At 45.9% G+C, this 18,806-nt stretch overlaps 1 long non-coding RNA gene across 1 annotated transcript in view; it reads left to right on the top strand.

Moving 5' to 3' along the window:
* LOC118944362 overlaps nucleotides 1-8,966 on the top strand; it is a 66,520-nt gene extending 57,554 nt beyond the window's left edge. Inside the window, exons 3-4 of the long non-coding RNA XR_005039593.1 lie at nucleotides 7,515-7,631; nucleotides 7,751-8,966. This is a non-coding gene — a long non-coding RNA (uncharacterized LOC118944362). The remainder of the gene's footprint in view (nucleotides 1-7,514; nucleotides 7,632-7,750) is intronic.
* The last annotated feature ends 9,840 nt before the right edge of the window (nucleotides 8,967-18,806 follow it).

Raw genomic sequence — 18,806 nt, 5'->3', positions numbered from 1 at the left:
TCTTTGTCAATTGATATAAAATAATTGTCAGTTGATATAAAAAATGATTAACATTATTTCAAATTGACAGCAGATAAACTGAATACCACCATACATTTTTTGCGTCGGAGGCTTGTCGTCATGCCCTGAAAGATTAAAAATGTGTTTCTGATGCAAAAAAAAAACCAAAACCTCAGAATTTAGCCTTACACATAGCTCTCTTCTGCCCTCTAGTCACACAAAGCAAGACACCTTATTCACAAGGTTGATTGTAGAAAGTTACTGTTGTTAGTGGAGTTGTGTTAAGTTACATTAACAGCTAAATGTAAACCATGAAAGCAAAGCACAGTAATTAGCTGTAAAAAAATATATATTATTTCCTCTTAAACTTTTTCAATGTACAGATTAATTTTTTTACACACAGCTCTAAAGTCTGAAAATGGCTTTTAACCAAGTTGTAATTGAACTTATCCAAAAACAAATGCTCATTTTTGTTTTGCTAGCGTGCTGTACAGAACATGGCCCAGACATGAGTCAGTCCAGTCAGAATGAAAGTAGCAGTAAACATTATGTACAACCCAGTACAGTTAGTTACTAACTACTTCAGTTGAAATCAATCTACTGGCTGTAAGTCGATCTGGATAAGAGCTTCTGCCAAATGTTTAAAATGTAATACCAATAGGCAGAGTACAGGTCAGTCAGTTCTTCTCACAGCCACATAAGACACTGACAACTGGGGAGGTGTGAAGATCACCGCCGTGACAGAACCTGCTGTGACACCCTGATCTGTTTCACCTGTCCTCGTTATTGTCTCCACCCCTCCAGGTGTCGCTTATTTTCCCCAGTGTATTTATCCCTGTATTTCCTGTCTCTCTGTGCCAGTGTATTTATCCCTGTGTTTCCTGCCTCTCTGTCCCAGTGTATTTATCCCTGTGTTTCCTGTCTCTCTGTGCCAGTGTATTTATCCCTGTGTTTCCTGTCTCTCTGTACAAGTGTATGTATCCCTGTGTTTCCTGTCTCTCTGTGCCAGTGTATTTATCCCTGTGTTTCCTGTCTCTCTGTACCAGTGTATTTATCCCTGTGTTTCCTGTCTCTCTGTGCCAGTGTATTTATCCCTGTGTTTCCTGTCTCTCTGTACCAGTGTATTTATCCCTGTGTTTCCTGTCTCTCTGTGCCAGTGTATTTATCGCTGTGTTTCCTGTCTCTCTGTCCCAGTGTATTTATCCCTGTGTTTCCTGTCTCTCTGTACCAGTGTATTTATCCCTGTGTTTCCTGTCTCTCTGTGCCAGTGTATTTATCCCTGTGTTTCCTGTCTCTCTGTACCAGTGTATTTATCCCTGTGTTTCCTGTCTCTCTGTGCCAGTGTATTTATCGCTGTGTTTCCTGTCTCTCTGTCCCAGTGTATTTATCCCTGTGTTTCCTGTCTCTCTGTACCAGTGTATTTATCCCTGTGTTTCCTGTCTCTCTGTGCCAGTGTATTTATCCCTGTGTTTCCTGTCTCTCTGTACCAGTGTATTTATCCCTGTGTTTCCTGTCTCTCTGTGCCAGTTCGTCTTGTATGTCCAAGCCTATCAGTGGTTTTCCCATTTTCCTGCTATGCCTTTTCTCTTTTTGCTAGTCCTCCCGGTTCTGACCCTTGCTTGTTTTCTGGACTCCATGCCCGCCTGCCTGACCATTCTGCCTGCACTGACCTCGAACCTGCCTGCCCTTCGGTACCTCCTGAACTCTGAACTGGTTTTGACCTTTTGCCTGTCCACGTCCATTCTCTTGCCTATTCCTTTTGGATTTATTAAACATCTTAAACTCCCACCATCTGCCTCCTGTGTCTACATCTGGGTCTCGCCTTGTGTCATGATACCTGCTCCTTTCCATGACACAACAATAGTTTTACAACATTATTTCTAGCCAGGGCATAGTTGTCTTTATTCCCTTTATGTTCACAATTTGTGTCTGCCTTGATTTCAATGTGACGCCCTTGTCCCTTTTGAAGGGATGATGAAATTGTAAACAAATTCCAAAAGAGTTCAGTTGTTGTTTCTCATGATCAAATATGACCTCTTCCTCTGCCAATGTCCTCTTCCTAAACCCATGTCACCCTCTACACGCTCCACCTCACACATAATCTAACGTGCCCATACATTTGAGCTTACCTAACCAAAGCCTTGTCGCAAGATGCTCTTACACACACACACAACTCTCACCACACACACAGGATATTTCCCCCATGCAGTAAAGATACAAATTGGCTCCCGAGCACAACAAATCACATTGTGATTACTGCACTGGCCTAAACACTCATCTTGATACAGTTAACAGAGGGGATGAGGTAGGGAAAGGGTTCTCTGTGTGTGTGTGTGTGTGTGTGTGTGTGTGTGTGTGTGTGTGTGTGTGTGTGTGTGTGTGTGTGTGTGTGTGTGTGTGTGTGTGTGTGTGTGTGTGTGTGTGTGTGTGTGTGTGTAGGGGTCTGTCTGCATGGTGGGACTGAGAGCTAAATGAAGAGGCTGGATCTTGGCAGGGGCTTACTGTAAAACCTGTGTTCTCCCAGTGTACAGCTCATCCAGAGAAACACACTCTCACACAGTGCCAAGGGTTCTTTCTTTGGGTCTTTTTTTGTTGTTGACAGTACTTATGTTTATTTATATTTCTTCATTTCCAGTGGAAACACAAGGTTGGTAATTATCTGAACTTTAGATTTTTGCATCAAAATCAGTTGAAAATATAGGCCTTAGTTTGCCCTCAACATTTTTGCATCACAAATCAAACAAATTGTTTAGGCAATCACATGCCGTAAACATGCTATTATGCATCATCTCAATCTGAACAATCACTGATAATGCACAGTTAGTGGTCTATAGTACACTATCACAGATGCCATAGTTCAGCAAGTTCACTGTCAATTTCTAGCTAAATTCCATGGCTTTGCATACCACCCTGCATCCCATTGCTGGCTTGCTTCTGAAGCTAAGCAGGGTCAGTCCTGATTGGTTTCTAGATGGGAGACAAAATGCTGCTGGAAGTGGTGCTGGAGGGCCAGTAGGAAGCATTATTCTCTCTGGTCTAAGGAGATCCTAATGCCCCATGGCAGTGATGGGGACATTGCCCTGCGAAGGGTGCCACTGTCTTTTGGATGGGACGTTAAAACGGTGTCCTGACTCTCTATGGTCATTATCCCATGGGACTTATCGTAAGAGTAGGGGTGTTAACCCTGGTGTCATGGTTAAACTCACAACCTAGCCACCTAATCATCCCCCTCATATATCACACCTCACCTGGATGTGGTGAGTTTCCCCCTTACTATGTAAAGCACATTGAGTACCTCAGTTGATTAAGATCTTGTTATAGAAGAGCATTGTTTGAGCCAGTTTGCTACAGAAGGAAAATAATCCTGCAGAAACAGGAAATGTTAATTATTATGTGGAACATAATGAATGGAAATGTTTTGTAGGGGTTGATACTAGGCTTGGGCAGTATACCGTATATACCATATGCCAGGGTATTTGGAAATAGCCATGGGATGGTTTTTCAATACCATCAAAACTATATATATATATATATATATATTTTTAATACAGTCGTATGCACACACACACAGGAGCATAAACACTCACAAGCACACACAGACAGACGCGGAAACACACACACACACACACTTTCTACCAGGGTCACTCTCACCTTGCCCCTTGACTACTTAGACTAAGTGCTCAATTAAGCATGGCTTGTTTAACTGATTTCTCTCCCAGGTCTGCTTTGTTTCCGTGTATTCTGTATGTATTCCTTCACTTTTCTATGACAACGGAACTCACTGAGATGGTCTCACTGTCTTTTCCCATGTACATTACCGGTACAATTTCTTCTGAATGGAACATATTATTTTAAAAAGCCACAAAGATGAACTACTTTCATTGAATAAGAATTCCACCTCTACTTCCCGATAGTCACATCACCCCAGCACTGTATGTCTGCGAATGTTCTAAAATCTGCACAAAGAAAATCAGTGGAATTTCCCACCAGTGGTTTCCAGCAAAGGACTTGTTGCAGATGAAAATCAGTGGAATTCCCCACCAGTGGTTTCCAGCAAAGGACTTGTTGCAGATGAAAATCAGTGGAATTCCCCACCAGTGGTTTCCAGCAAAGGACTTGTTGCAGATGAAAATCAGTGGAATTTCCCACCAGTGGTTTCCAGCAAAGGACTTGTTGCAGATGAAAATCAGTGGAATTCCCCACCAGTGGTTTCCAGCAAAGGACTTGTTGCAGATGAAAATCAGTGGAATTCCCCACCAGTGGTTTCCAGCAAAGGACTTGTTGCAGATGAAAATCAGTGGAATTCCCCACCAGTGGTTTCCAGCAAAGGACTTGTTGCAGATGAAAATCAGTGGAATTCCCCACCAGTGGTTTCCAGCAAAGGACTTGTTGCAGATGAAAATCAGTGGAATTCCCCACCAGTGGTTTCCAGCAAAGGACTTGTTGCAGATGAAAATCAGTGGAATTCCCCACCAGTGGTTTCCAGCAAAGGACTTGTTGCAGATGAAAATCAGTGGAATTCCCCACCAGTGGTTTCCAGCAAAGGACTTGTTGCAGATGAAAATCAGTGGAATTCCCCACCAGTGGTTTCCAGCAAAGGACTTGTTGCAGATGAAAATCAGTGGAATTCCCCACTAGTGGTTTCCAGCAAAGGACTTGTTGCAGATGAAAATCAGTGGAATTCCCCACCAGTGGTTTCCAGCAAAGGACTTGTTGCAGATGAAAATCAGTGGAATTCCCCACCAGTGGTTTCCAGCAAAGGACTTGTTGCAGATGAAAATCAGTGGAATTCCCCACCAGTGGTTTCCAGCAAAGGACTTGTTGCAGATGAAAATCAGTGCATTTTCCCACCAGTGGTTTTTCCAGCAAAGGACTTGTTGCAGATGAAAATCAGTGGAATTCCCCACCCGTGGTTTTTCCAGCAAAGGACTTGTTGCAGATGAAAATCAGTGGAATTCCCCACCAGTGGTTTCCAGCAAAGGACTTGTTGCAGATGAAAATCAGTGGAATTCCCCACCAGTGGTTTCCAGCAAAGGACTTGTTGCAGATGAAAATCAGTGGAATTCCCCACCAGTGGTTTCCAGCAAAGGACTTGTTGCAGATGAAAATCAGTGGAATTCCCCACCAGTGGTTTCCAGCAAAGGACTTGTTGCAGATGAAAATCAGTGGAATTCCCCACCAGTGGTTTCCAGCAAAGGACTTGTTGCAGATGAAAATCAGTGCATTTTCCCACCAGTGGTTTTTCCAGCAAAGGACTTGTTGCAGATGAAAATCAGTGGAATTCCCCACCAGTGGTTTTTCCAGCAAAGGACTTGTTGCAGATGAAAATCAGTGGAATTCCCCACCAGTGGTTTCCAGCAAAGGACTTGTTGCAGATGAAAATCAGTGGAATTCCCCACCAGTGGTTTCCAGCAAAGGACTTGTTGCAGATGAAAATCAGTGCATTTTCCCACCAGTGGTTTCCAGCAAAGGACTTGTTGCAGATGAAAATCAGTGGAATTCCCCACCAGTGGTTTCCAGCAAAGGACTTGTTGCAGATGAAAATCAGTGGAATTCCCCACCAGTGGTTTCCAGCAAAGGACTTGTTGCAGATGAAAATCAGTGGAATTCCCCACCAGTGGTTTCCAGCAAAGGACTTGTTGCAGATGAAAATCAGTGGAATTCCCCACTAGTGGTTTCCAGCAAAGGACTTGTTGCAGATGAAAATCTGTGGAATTTCCCACTAGTGGTTTCCAGCAAAGGACTTGTTGCAGATGAAAATCAGTGGAATTCCCCACCAGTGGTTTCCAGCAAAGGACTTGTTGCAGATGAAAATCAGTGGAATTCCCCACCAGTGGTTTCCAGCAAAGGACTTGTTGCAGATGAAAATCAGTGCATTTTCCCACCAGTGGTGTTTCCAGCAAAGGACTTGTTGCAGATGAAAATCAGTGGAATTCCCCACCAGTGGTTTCCAGCAAAGGACTTGTTGCAGATGAAAATCAGTGGAATTCCCCACCAGTGGTTTCCAGCAAAGGACTTGTTGCAGATGAAAATCAGTGGAATTCCCCACCAGTGGTTTCCAGCAAAGGACTTGTTGCAGATGAAAATCAGTGGAATTCCCCACCAGTGGTTTCCAGCAAAGGACTTGTTGCAGATGAAAATCAGTGGAATTCCCCACCAGTGGTTTCCAGCAAAGGACTTGTTGCAGATGAAAATCAGTGGAATTCCCCACCAGTGGTTTCCAGCAAAGGACTTGTTGCAGATGAAAATCAGTGCATTTTCCCACCAGTGGTTTTTCCAGCAAAGGACTTGTTGCAGATGAAAATCAGTGGAATTCCCCACCAGTGGTTTCCAGCAAAGGACTTGTTGCAGATGAAAATCAGTGGAATTCCCCACCAGTGGTTTCCAGCAAAGGACTTGTTGCAGATGAAAATCAGTGCATTTTCCCACCAGTGGTTTCCAGCAAAGGACTTGTTGCAGATGAAAATCAGTGGAATTCCCCACCAGTGGTTTCCAGCAAAGGACTTGTTGCAGATGAAAATCAGTGGAATTCCCCACCAGTGGTTTCCAGCAAAGGACTTGTTGCAGATGAAAATCAGTGGAATTCCCCACCAGTGGTTTCCATCAAAGGACTTGTTGCAGATGAAAATCAGTGGAATTCCCCACCAGTGGTTTCCAGCAAAGGACTTGTTGCAGATGAAAATCAGAGCGTGATGAAAGTAGTTTCCGTGTACTGAATAAAAATCTAAAGTTCAATGTGTTTTCATCGCAAGCAAGAACAGGTTACACCTGAAGCACGAGGACTTGCAACGAGTGGTGAACTTCAGCAACAACTATGCAGAGGATAATGCATTAGTTTTACCAGGACGCCGCCCAGGACACAGACACTCTGGTGGAAAGCTGCTAACATCTCATGTGACAAAAGTAGCAGTGTGGAGGACAACAACACTTGATATGTAAAGCATAAACAACACATATTTTGATTATTTCATTTACCATCAACATGATTCGCACTACTTTTATTAATCTTACATTCTTTATAAAGTGTATTTTTACCTAGAGTTTTTCCTTATTTTAGGCTACTACTTTCACCATTTATGCTTGAAACCTTTGGTTGTTTACTACACTACCTTACTCACTCTGATTAGCACACAGACTCACGTGAATCCTTAAAGAGATGGGTGGGACTAAGGCTTAAGACGGTGTGAATGATGCTGAATGGGTGTGAACAATGAAGTGTAAAAACTGAACTGAAACTTTTCAAGGGCCATTTCTCAAAAGTGGGGTTACCAGTTTATCAACAGGCAGCAATACTTTCCCATTGTCCCTCCAGTTGCAGTGTATGATATACAATTGTGACGCTCTGAGTCTGATACTGGTAATGTTTTGTACACGCAGTGTATGTTTTGTGTATATTAGTCTACTCAGTCTGTATACACCCTGTAGTACAGACCTGTGTTTTGTTTGCAAACACTTTTCTTGTGTGTGATTTAGCGCAGTGTTTTGCGTCATCCCTCTCTCTCTTATCTCCTCAGATATGTGGTGCTCCCCAGACCAGTGTTGAGGCAGGGATGGACAACACTGTTCATCTGAGCTTGCCCCTCTCCTCTGCACTCAGTGATGTCCAGCCCCCATATACACCCATTGACTCGGTTAGTTCGGTAAATCATGCATAGAACTTTGAGCGACAAGGATTTGAAGTTGTGATTCAGCCCTTCGACTCCATACTAAATCTAGTTCCATCTTCTGTATTTTTCTGTGCTGTCTATAGATTGTGCTGATGTCCCACTGTAAGAACTTGGAGATGTTCACTGGTTCTTAGGGAGGTGACCTGGCCACCAATGGTTCTGAGGGAGGTGACCTGGCCACCAATGGTTCTGAGGGAGGTGACCTGGCCACCAATGGTTCTGAGGGAGGTGACCTGGCCACCAATGGTTCTGAGGGAGGTGACCTGGCCACCAACGGTGCCTAAGACACGTTCCAGCATTACCGCTGTCTGAGCGTGTAATGCTCAGACAGCCAGAGCGTGGTCAAGAACCCCTCCACAGACATCTGCCACAAGAAACATCTTGTCCTCTCGCAGGAAACATCCTGTCCTCTCGCAGGATACATCCTGTCCGCTCGCAGGAGACATCCTGTCCTCTCGCAGGAGACATCCTGTCCTCTCACAGGAGACATCCTGTCCGCTAGCAGGAGACATCCTGTCCTCTCGTAGGAGACATCCTGTCCGCTCGCAGGAGACATCCTGTCCTCTCGTAGGAGACATCCTGTCCGCTCGCAGGAGACATCCTGTCCGCTCGCAGGAGACAGCTCGCAGGACACATCCTGTCAGCTCGCAGGACCCATCCTTTGCGCTCTCAGGAGACATCCTTTGCGCTCTCGACTAGTCTGTGCTCTAGCGGCACTCATCCTCTGTGCTCTAGCGGCACTCATCCTCTGTGCTCTAGCGGCACTCATCCACTGCTCGCGGGACCCATCCACTGCTCGCGGGACCCATCCACTGCTCGCGGGACCCATCCACTGCTCGTGGGACCCATCCACTGCTCGCGGGACCCATCCACTGCTCGCGGGACCCATCCACTGCTCGCGGGACCCATCCTCTGTGCTCTCGGCTCAGTGTTTGCTTGCTCAATAATGTTTCATCTTGCTCAATAGAGCCATATTGTGTGCAATGGACTTTAGAGGCTCATTTGACGCCGTAAACAGATCGCAGATACAAATAAAATGATGATATTGTGGATAATATGTTTATTTGTCAAAGGGCAGTCAAGCATCTCACCAGAATAATACCTTGGATATTTATTGGAAAAGAGCATCAAGCTCATCACCGTGCACTTTCACCACCCTGTGAAGTTCATCATAACTTATTTTAATCTGTACCTAATAAACTGTATGCTTCCTGAATTGTAGTGGGAGGACCACACACCATATTATTGCGTGACTCTAAGTTTACTTCGATATGATCATTATATCAATATCTGCTAATAAAAGTGTTTCCACCGCCATTCCTCGCATAATTAATTTTACAGACACAAAAAACACCACACCATGTCAAACGAACAAATGATCTGTCGGCATTTACAAAATTCTACCGAAACTTCCTGTTTCCGTCACAGCTGTCTCATAAAAACTACGGATGAGAACGATAGAGAGAACATCCAAGTACACATTCACAAAATGACCCAAAACGTTGTCCCAACCACACTGGCTGCATTTCCCTCAACTCATTGTAATAATTGTTACTTGGTAAATGAGACTAGCGATAGTCCAGGCACAGCCTCCCATGTCGAACAATCATAATTATCCTGCTGATTATGCTCCTAACATAACACCGCAATTATCCTTACTGCTCACAGCAACCTAACATGCATGATTGATGGCCCGTGTGTGCATGTGTTTGTGTCTGTGTGTGTGTCTGTGTGTGTGCGTTTACTGCTATCTTGAACTATTTAGTGATCACAATAGAGAAGTTTCCTCCTACACACTGCGCGCTCCGCTCCCCCACTCAGTCAGTGACCTAGTTCCATTAATCATGTCATTAAGATAACGTCAGCGGCTGGTCTGAGGGTTGTACATCACAGCACTGACTAAATCTCCACTAGGCCACCCAACCACTCTCTCCTCACACAAACTGCTCATTAACAGGTAGCGTACAGTCCTCATTTATGTGAACATTAGATATCTATCAAATGGCACAATATCTCCTTTGAGACAGATATTAACAACCAATTTACTGCAAAAAATAAATAAATGCTGTAAATCATTTTCCCCCAATCAATAACATCAGTATGTCTCACAACCAAGATGGCATGAGTTGGTATTTCTACTTTAAAACATGAAGCATTTCAGCTTTGCCCATTTTAGCTGGATCTTACCTACCTGTAAGACCGCTATCAGATCTATTTCAGGAAGCATGGCTTCCATGTGTCCATGCTGCATTTGTTCCCATTACACCTCAAGCCTGGTTGCAACTTTTTTCCCCATTCTAAAATCTAAATGAGGTAGTTTCTGTCAATTACGCTAGGTTACACACGACCAAATGGCCCCCTATTTGTTTGCGTAGTGTACTACTTTTGACCAGGGCCCATGGGACTCAAAAGTAGTGCGCTATATAGAGCTCCACAGTGGAGGTGTCATAATACCCATAAAACCTAGCGGTCAAACAGGGAAATGGTTCCAATAATTTTTTCCATTGTTCACTTAAAATAAGGGCTGTGTTTCGTGTAGTGTTTCCCTGGAGTGAAGTTTTGATAAATATGTAAATCTCTCTCGGACAAGGTGACTTTAATCATTATATTCGCCTCTATTTACTCTCAGATTCGAAAAATGCTAATTAGCATCAAAGTAGACATCATGCAAGACTAGAAATCCCTGCAAGCTCCTGCTCGTCATCTCTAGCTGACACATTTGCTAACAGGTACTGTTAGCAAAGGTGTCAGTTCCAGAATTGTCATTTCAAAGACATTTTGTCAATTTATTCATTACAGAATTGAGCTAATATTAGATAGTTAATCCAGAGATTCTACCTTTGCCTCCATTCGCAGTCTTGTCCAGATCAGCTTTGCATTTGTAGTGCTAATAGCCACATTAGCAGCTAATTAGCATTTCATTTTTGGGGGGTAAATACAGGCGAATATATTGATAAAAGTCACCTTGTCCCAGACAGTTACCTGGTTATCAAAACATCACGACAAGGTGAGCCTACTTGAAAAACAGCCCTTAATTGAAGTGTTTCTAAAATCCCCTATGGGAAAAATTAATGGTGGAAAAACGGAACTATTTCCCTGTTTGACCGCTAGGTTTTATGGGTATTATGACTCACAATGTGGTACTCTATAGGGAATAGGGTGCCATTTGGGATGCACCCAGAGTCAACAGAGTAACAGGCTATAGAATGGCTGCTTCATAAAGGAAGAACATCAGAAGAATGAATTTACCCACAGAGAGTTAAATGACATAATTGTTATTCTACTTTGTAGTCTGGACAGCTATTTATCTGTAGATTGCATTCACACAATGTGCTGTTGGTTAGACAACCCATCCCAGAACTATGTTGATGGCTTGTCACACGCCGGTCATGCTTCATTTTTACCCAGCCACCCACAACCCTACTGACATCTGTCTGTCAAAGAAATTGTTTCAGAAATTTAAATATCTCCTCTTCCTCCCTGAGCCAAAACAACTCCCACTTGACTGTGTGTGACCATTCTGAAGGATGTACCTCTCCTCTATGTCTGAGACACATAGTCTAGCAAAGGGAGCTGGGGGGTTCGGAGGGGGTTGATTTAGAGAAAGAGCCAAGCAGCACCCCTTCCATAATCAACATTACTTCAAACATGAGGTCATCTAAACATCTGTCTACAGCATGTCTGCCGGGAGTTCAATCAAAGCACCCGCAAAAACATGTACAATTGTTTCTGGAAATAAATATTAGGCCTAATTCAGCTCTGATTGTAGCAGCCAATCCAATAGCGGGACGGGTCCCGTCTGGAACTGGAAGGAAAGAGAAGGCTCATTTGTAACAACCATCTCTCTCTCTCTGTCAGTTGAACGATCCTCAGACTTCCACCACTCACTCTGTTTATTATAGTTATTTAATATTTAATTTTTTTACTTCTCTTCTTTATTTAAGCTAGGTGGGATTTATTTGTTCAAATGCCACCTCGTCTTAGGTTTAAAACCAATTAAAATGAACCTCGTTTTAAATGAGGTTCTGACAGTCTACTACACAGACTTCGTCGGGGACATATCTAATCATACTTAGGGCGTCTGTCTAGTATCAACGCACTCCATTTGCTAGGGAAGGATTGGTTTCCACTAACGGAAAAAAACAAAGGTTATGAAGTTCCATTGTCAGGTTGGAAGGAAAAGGAAATACTCAATACTAGAATAACAAAATGGCCGACATATGAGTAGTTATACAATATTCACTTCTGGGGGCACCTTGGGGGCAACATAGCTACTTCTGTTATAACATCAATTTTTGAAATGTAACATCAGTATTTCTCACATCATACATTTGCATTACTTCACATCAGACAAAAGTCAATGTAATTTTGCAGTTTGCACATCCACAAAATGATCCTGAACAGTTACACAAACATATAGCTATGCTATAGACATTAACTTGGTGTCAATTTTGCAAGCCAAAGTATCAGCTTGAAGAATGAGCAGAACGTTGTAGTGTATCCTCCTCTCTTGTGAAAAGTGAAAGAGTAGGTTATTGCTGCCCCTTTGTGGTGAATTGAAACCATGCCACTTCTAGGTACCAGAACTTTGGCGACAATAAGTATTTTTTAAACCTCCTACTTTGGGTTGGATATGTCAATGTGTAGTTCATGCATCTATGAGCAGAATTACCTCATATTAGCCACGAAATCCCTAGTTTGAAACAACTGTTTTTCTGGAAGCTGTGATGCACCATTTTCCCTACAGCTCCCTAGCATTTTGAGTTCAACCGATGAGCTTCAGCCCCTCGTCATATGAGCGACAGCTAGCAAAGCACAGATTATGCAATGACCTGGTGCACATATCTGCACGTATGTGACATAATAAGACATTTTATGGGACCACTTTTGGCTCGTGAGCGCTAGTTTCAGAACTACTGGCTAAAAGAACCAGAGAATCCTTAAGTCCATCAACAGCAGGGCTCTCTAACCCTGTTCCTGTAGCTTTCTAACCCTGTTCCTGTAGCTCTCTAACCCTGTTCCTGTAGCTTTCTAACCCTGTTCCTGTAGCTTTCTAACCCTGTTCCTGTAGCTTTCTAACCCTGTTCCTGTAGCTCTCTAACCCTGTTCCTGTAGCTTTCTAACCCTGTTCCTGTAGCTTTCTAACCCTGTTCCTGTAGCTCTCTAACCCTGTTCCTGTAGCTCTCTAACCCTGTTCCTGTAGCTCTCTAACCCTGTTCCTGTAGCTTTCTAACCCTGTTCCTGTAGCTTTCTAACCCTGTTCCTGTAGCTTTTCCCTCCAACCCCATTTGTAACTAATCTTATTCAGTTTATCAACCAGTTAATTATTACAATCAGCCGTGCGTATATTAGGGTTGGAGTGAAAACCTACAGGGAGGTAGATCTCCAGGAACAAGGTTGGAGAGAGCTGATCAACAGTATAGGTGAAACACAATAATCAACAGCATAGGTGACAGCATAGGCCTGAACAGCATAGGCCTGAAAAAAAGCCATTGCTTAAAGTGTTCGTCAAAAGGCATGTGGGAGACTCCACAAAATATGGAAGACGGTACTCTGGTGAGATGAGACTAAAATTTAGCTTTTGGCCATCAAGATAAAAGCTATGTCTGGCGCAAACCCAACACTTCTCATCACCCCGAGAATACCATTTTTTTCATCGGCAGGGGCTGGGAAACTGGTCAGAATTGAAGGGATGATGGATGGCGCTAAATACAGGGAAATTCTTGAGGGAAACCTGTTTCAGTCTTCCAGAGATTTGAGACTGGGACAGAGGTTCACCTTCCAGCAGGACAATGATCCTAAGCATACTGCTAAAGCAACACTCGATTTATGGGGAAACATTTAAATGTCTTGGAATGACCTAGTCAAAGCCCAGACCTCAATCCAATTGAGAATCTGTGGTATGAGATACAGATTGATGTACACCAGCGGAACCCATCTGACTTGAAGAAGCTGGGGAAAAAATTCCAGCGGCAAGATGTGCCAAGCTTATAGAGACATACCCCAAGAGACTTGCAGCTGTAATTGTTGCAAAAGGTGGCTCTACAAAGTATTGACTTTGGGGGGGTGAATAGTTATGCACGCTCAAGTTCTGTTTTTTTGTCTTATTTCTTGCTTGTTTCTTGAAAGTGGTAGGTAGGCATGTTGTGTAAATCAAATGATACGACCCCCCCCCCCCCCCAAAGGAAAAAATAGGATAGCAAAATAGGAAAGCAAATGGCACATTCATTCATAACCATCCGGTGCCTTTTATTGCAATTATAAATGGTAATTCACTATTGTCTACTGACATGAGTTTTTAATATATTATTTGATTGATTTTATGAAATACATGTACACACAGTAGCCTACATACAAATGTGTCAGGGATTACACAATAAAGCCAATGACTTATTTCCATTGTGGTCCCTTAAAGTGCATGGTGCAATTGGCGATAGTTTCACTCTATCCTATTTTGAATAGAGGCACAGTTTGGAGAACAACCAATCAGAATAAACCCCAGTGCTGTCAAGCACACAGGAAAACCTGGAGGAATCTAAGTTCTACATGATACAGTGAATCAATGAATGAATAGAAACTAACCACATTAACCAGTCACTATATAATCCTAAAAGGGGCTGATCTCTGTCTGGGCGTTGGCCTCAACCTCCAAAGGTCAATATAACCAAAGCTTGTCCAGACAGAACAGACAGCCAAGGGTACCAAAGTCCAAAGCCAAGGCAGATTTACTTAATGTATAGTATACACCACACACACACACCTCCTCTGGCTCTGTGATCGGGATGGGTCGCACATGAATTAACACCGGTCTCTGCTCCAACCTCGTTAACAGGAAAGTCAGGACGCTAACAACACCCCCAGGATGCACACACAAACACCGTGGTCACACACACTAACACACACACCGTGGTCACACACATTAACACAAACACCGTGGTCACACACACTAATAAACACACACTCTGTGGTCACACACACTAATAAACACACACTCTGTGGTCACACACACACACACACACACATTGTGTTCACACACACTCTCCGTGGTGGACACACACACACACACACACTCCGTGGTCACACACACACCGTGGTCACACACACTCACCGTGGTCACACACACTCAGTGGTCACACACACACCGTGGTCACACACACCATGGTCACACACACCCTGGTCACACATACTCTGTGGTCACACACACACACACACACACATGCACACAAACACACTGTGGTCACACATACACACTGCAGTTAGGAAGGCCTAAGGAAGGTGAGAAGGGAAATACTGAGGTCATTCTACTCAAGGTGCAACAGTGCATCCTCCTAGAGTCCAGATCCTGGCTCACTAAGTCATCTAGCTACCTGGAAGGAAGGAGGCCAGGCAGGACCGGGTCCCTAAGGCAGCGTTTTCCAAAATCAGACCTGGGGACCTCAAGGGGTGCACATTTCGTTTTTTGCACTAGACAGCTGATTTGAATAATCGACTCATCATCATCAAGCTTTGATTATTTGAATCAGCTGTGTAATGCCAGGGCAACAAAATCAAATGTGTCACCCTTGGGGTCACCAGAACAGAAAACGCTTCCCTAAGGTTGTTTTTTTCCTATTTTTTTTGCAATTCGATCTTAGTCTTGTATTGACACATTGGAGGGCATAGCAGGATTTCTTATAAGCTTCCGGGTTAGAGTCCCGCTCCTCGAAAGCGGCAGCTCTAGGCTTTAGCTCAGTGTGGATGTTGCCTGTAATCCATGGCTTCTGGTTGGGGTATGTACATACGGTCACTGTGGGGACGACGTCATCGATGCACTTATTGATGAAGCCAATGACTGATGTGGTGTACTCCTCAATGCCATCGGGAGAATTCCGGAACATATTCCAGTCTGTGCTAGCAAAACAGTCCTGTAGCTTAGCATCTGCTTCATCTGACCACTTTTTTATTGACCGAGTCACTGGTCCTTCCTGCTTTAATTTTTGCTTGTAAGCAGGAATCAGGAGGATAGAATTATGGTCAGATTTGCCAAATGGAGGGCGAGGGAGAAATTTTTACGCGTCTCTGTGTGTGGAGTAAAGGTGGTCTACAGTTTTTCTCCCTCTGGTTGCACATTTAACATGCTGATAGAAATTTGGTAAAATGTAATAAGTTTCTCTGCATTAAAGTCCCCGGCCACTAGGAGTGCCGCCTCTGGATGAGCGTTTACCTGTTTGCTTATGGCGGAATACAGCTCATTGAGTGCGGTCTTAATGCTAGCATTGGTCTGCGGTGGTATGTAGACAGCTATGAAAAATACAGATGAAAACTAACTAGGTTGGTGGACCAGTAAATAAAACACCCTTCTAGAAATTCTTGCTCTCCTGCGCCTGACTCCACACCCATCTCTCCTAGCGAGATATTGACAGAATCACGCACCAAAAAATCATGGAGTCAGCAGGAGCCGACGTGCCCTCCCCGTCCATGGAGGAGCGTGTCCTCCAGCATACCGCCGTTTTACACTGTCTGGGGATGGCTATGGATCAAGTGATGGCGAGAATGGAGAGATGGGAGAGGAGCGGCCTCCCTACCCCGTCTTCAGCCACTCTCCAGCCTGCACCACCACCTTCTCCGGGCAGCATTCGGACCCATCGGGATTCGGCTCCCGCTCCAGAGGGAGTACGATGGGAACGGCTGCCGGGTGCAAGGGGTTCCTGCTCCAGCTGGAGCTTTACCTGGCGACCAGTCACCCGACTCCCTCGGGAGGGGAGAGTGTCAACGTCCTCGTCTCCTGCCTTTCGGGCAAAGCCCTGGAGTGGGCCAACGTGGTCTGGGAGTGTCCAGGCTCGGCGAGGGACCATTACCCAGAGTTCACGGGTGAACGTCTGTTTCATCTGAGGCAGGAGACGAGGAGCGCACAGGACTTCACGCTGGAGTTTCGGACCCTGGCCACCGGCGCGGGGTGGAATGACAGGGCCCTGATGGACCCCTATAGGTGCAGCCTACGGGAGGACATCCGCAGGGAGCTAGCTTGTCGAGACACCACCCTCGCTTTGGACCAACTGATAGACATGTCCATCAGGCTGGACAACTTCCGGTGCGTTTGCAGTGGTCGGCGGAGGCGGGCAGAGCTTTCGGTCGTCTGAAGGTTTTGTTTACTGATGCTCCTGTATTGGCTCATCCGGAACCCTCTTTGGCAATCCTAGTGGAGGTGGACGCGTCCGAGGAAGGTGTTGGAGCCGTGCTATCAGTGCTCGGGCACACCACTGAAGCTTCGCCCCTGCGCTTTCTTTTTGAGGAAGTTCAGTCCGGCGGAGCGAAACTATGATGTGGGAGACCTGGAGTTGCTGGCTGTGGTAAAGGCTCTGAAGGTGTGGAGACATTCTCATCTGGACTGACCACCGTAATCTGGAGTACATCCGGGCGGCGAGGAGACTGAATCCTCGCCAGGCAAGGTGGGCGATGTTTTTCACCAGATTTCATATCACCATCTCATATAGACCAGGTTCCCGTAAAGCTAAGGCCGACGCACTGTCCCGTCTCTATGATACCGAAGAGCGGTCCATCGATCCCACCCCCATACTTCCGGCCTCTTGTCTGGTGGCACCGGTGGTATGGGAGGTGGATGCAGACATTGAGTGGGCGTCACGGTTAGAACCTACTCGACCACAGTGTCCAGCTAGTCAGAGGTACGTCCTGCTTGGTGTTTGCGACAGATTGATCAGGTGGGCCAACACGCTACCCTCCTCTGGTCATCCGGGGATTGATAGGACGGTGCGGGGTCTTAGGGGGAAGTACTGGTGGCCCACCTTGGCCAAGGACGTGAGGGTATATGTCTCCTCCTTTTCGGTGTAAGGCTCTTAGACACCTGCCTAGAGGGAAGTTACAGACCCTCCCCGTTCCACAGTGGCCTTGGTCACACCTGTCGGTGGACTTCCTCACTGACCTTCCTCCATCACAAGGGTACACCACGATCCTGGTAGTTGTGGATCGGTTTTCTAAGTCCTGCCGACTCCTCCCTTTGCCTGGTCTCCCTAAGGCCCTATAGACTGTGGAGGCCCTGTTTACACACGTCTTCCGGCACTACGGGGTGCTTGAGGACATAGTTTCTGATCGGGGTCCCCAGTTCACGTCCTGGGTTTGGAGGGCGTTCATGGAGCATCTGGGGGTCTCGATCAGCCTGTCATCGGGTTTTCACCCCGATAGTAATGGGCAGGTGGAGAGAGTTAACGAGGATGTGGGTAGTTTTCTGCGGTCGTATTGCCAGGACCGGCCAGGAGAGTGGGCGAGGTTCGTCCCATGGGCCGAGATGGCCCAAATTTCACTCCGCCACGAAACTGTCGCCATTCCAGTGCGTGTTGGGCTATCAGCCGGTCCTGGTACCGTGGCATCAGAGCCAGACCGAGGCTCCTGCGGTGGAGGAATGGGTGCAGCGCTCAAAGGAGACCTGGAGAGCCGTCCAGGAATCTCTGAAACGGGCCGTTGGGCGGCAGAAGGAGAGCGCTGACCGCCACCGCAGTGAGGCCCCCGTGTTCGCACCGGGGAACAGGGTCTGGCTCTCGACCCGAAACCTGCCCCTCCGCCTGCCCTGCCGGAAGCTGGACCCGCGGTTTATGGGGCCATTTAAAGTCCTGAGGAGAATAAACAAGGTGTGTTATAGGTTACAGCTACCCCTTACTATCGAATTAACCCCTCGTTTCATGTGTCTCTCCTCAGGCCGGTGGTAGCTGGTCCACTGCAGGACGTTGAGGTTTGGGAGGTCCCTCCGCCCCCCCCCCCTGGACATCGAGGGGTTCCAGGCGTACACAGTACGTTCCATCCTGAACTCTAGGCGTCGGGAGGGGGGCTTGCAGTACCTCGTGGATTGGGAGGGGTACGGTCCGAAGGAGAGGTGTTGAGTTCCACAGCCTCCATCCGGATCGCCCTGCGCCTCGCCCCCTGGGCCGTCCTCGAGGCCGGCATCGGCGTTCTGCAGGAGCCGCGATTCAGGGGGGGGGGGGTACTGTCACGACTTCCACTGAGGGTGGCTCCTCTCCCTGTTCGGGCGGCGCTCGAAGGTCGTCGTCGCCGGCCTACTAGCTGCCACCGATCCCTTTTCTTTTTCGTTTGGTTTTGCCTGTCTTGTGTTCACCTGTGTCTTGTTTAGGCTAATTAGTGGGGTATTTA

Source organism: Oncorhynchus mykiss, chromosome 25, assembly GCF_013265735.2.
Source record: "Oncorhynchus mykiss isolate Arlee chromosome 25, USDA_OmykA_1.1, whole genome shotgun sequence".
NCBI classification, from domain to species: Eukaryota; Metazoa; Chordata; class Actinopteri; order Salmoniformes; family Salmonidae; genus Oncorhynchus; species Oncorhynchus mykiss.
This window is presented reverse-complemented; position numbering and strand designations above follow the sequence as displayed.